Here is a 2,161-nt window from a genome sequence, read left to right as displayed (position 1 = left end):
CCAACTCCCAGAATTCCTCAGCCAGGCACTGCCTGGCTGAGGAATTCTGGGAGTTGAAGTCCACAAGTCAAAAGGGCCAAGTTTGAAGACCCCTGGTCTACGACGACTCGCCATGGCCACCTCGCCGCGGTCAACTCGCCTCAGAACAACTCGCCGCGGGACAAGTGACCAATGGTCCCCCTAGAATCATGAAAGAAAAGATGCCAAAGGAGGGACAAAATAAAATGTAAATGGCAAAAATTAAAATTATTTTAACAAAATAAATGTAATCGTTGGAATTGTCCTGCAGCGAATCGGCCGTGGCGAATTTGGCTGAGGCGAGTTGTCCCATTCCATGCCTCTATTTCCTCTTATCTCAGGGGTCTTCAAACTTGGCCCTTTTATGACTGGTGGACTTCAACTCCCAGAATTCCTCAGCCAGCCTTCCTGGATGAGGAATTCTGGGAGTTGAGGTCCACCAGTCATAAAAGGGCCAGGTTTGAAGACCCTTGCTCTATCTGGAGGCAGGCAGCAAACACAGGAAATTGGGAGCTCGCTCCAGCTTTCTGGGCCAAAAAAAGCAGCCTCCACCAAAGGCTTGGGAATGCTCTATTTTTATTTTATTTTATTTTTTCCTGAGCAGAGAAACAAGAAAGGCGTCCAAATTCCATTGCCCGCCAGGTTGCGTGTGGGGGTTTTTTTGTGCGTCAACACATCCTGGGAAGGCTTAGAAGTTTAGAAACAAAGGATCAACTTGAAAGGCCCTTTTGCCATCACCTAGTGTACTTGTGCTTATGTGTGAATGTGTGTTCTGACTGGAAGGGCCCGTGTCCGTAGTTTCCCTTCTCCTCGGGGGGGCAAGTTCATTTTGGATCAAGGTTCACTTTTGAGGTGGAGCAGTGGCTTGTCTGCTCTCTGTCTTCGAGGTGGATTTTATTTTATTTTATTTTATTTAGTTCTTTTCTCCCTGTTCGACCCCAGCAAAAGAGGTTTGACTCGGTTTTGAGGGCCAGCCTTATCTCGGTCTCTTTTTGTATGGGTTTCATAACTTGGGGTTTTTTATAATGTAATTTTCTCGCACCGTAAAAACCAATAAAGGTTGGCAACCTGGTGGATTTTGATATGATGAAAAGTAACTGCAGCAGCTTGAATCTTATTTGATCGCTTTGTTCTCCATTCCCCGGTCAAGGAAATGCCTGCAACCTGCATTCTTCTTCCTAATTCCCATATCTTCCCCAGGGCTGCCCCAGTATATTTCATTTCGCTGTTGAGGACAAGAAATAAATCAGATCTCCAAACCCACAAGACCCGGAGCTAATCAAATCCCTTTGGCATCAGATATATGATCCCCTAACGTTCCTATCTCTTCCTGAAAGTGAACAGTGTTTTAAATCAGCGTCCCCAAACTTTTGGGTACCAGGGGCCCGTTCTGTGGAGAGAGGTTCTTCCGTGGACTGGAGGGGGCCTGGTTTCGCGTGCTGCCTGCATCTCACCGATGGGGCTTCGCTTGTTTGTGTGGCCCAGTTTCTGGCATGCTGCGGCCTGGTGCCGGTCCACGGACCAGGGGTTGGGGACCCCTGTTTTAAATGATAGCGATTTAAATAATTCTCCGCTGCCCTTATTAACAGCTACATTAATAAGCCACTGCTTTCCGCTCAATGATACACCTAGCCCAGGGGTAGGCAACCTTGGCTCTTTTATGACTCATGGACTTCAACTCCCAGAATTCCTGAGCCAGCCATGCTGAGGAGAAATGGAGAGGTTTCCATGCTGAGCTATGTTGCCTCAGGAATTCTGGGAGTTGAAGTCCACGAGTCATAAAAGAGCCAAGGTTGCCTACCCCTGAGCTAGCCCTTTAGAAGTAGTCTTCAATTTATGACAGGTCGCTTAGCGAGCATTCAAAGGCACGATGGACCTCCCCCCTAAAAAAGGTAACTTAAAATCGGGTTCTGATGTCTGCCCCGCTCAGTCACATGACTGCATTTTGGGCACTTGGCAACCAGCCCATATTTACATCCATTTGCAGAGCTCCACAGACAAGTGACTGCAATTCGCTTTGTTTTGCCGGAAACAGACGTTCACTTCTGGTTTCTGGCAAAACACAGTGAACAATGGGTTTGCTTTAACAATCGACAACGTTCATTTGGACCACTGCGTTCATTTCGCTGCCACAAAAAAAAAA

Source organism: Protobothrops mucrosquamatus, unplaced genomic scaffold (assembly GCF_001527695.2).
Source record: "Protobothrops mucrosquamatus isolate PMUCROS unplaced genomic scaffold, P.Mucros_1.0 scaffold6429, whole genome shotgun sequence".
NCBI lineage: Eukaryota > Metazoa > Chordata > Lepidosauria > Squamata > Viperidae > Protobothrops > Protobothrops mucrosquamatus.
The sequence above is the reverse complement of the archived record's forward strand: the minus strand, read 5'-3'. Positions refer to the sequence as shown.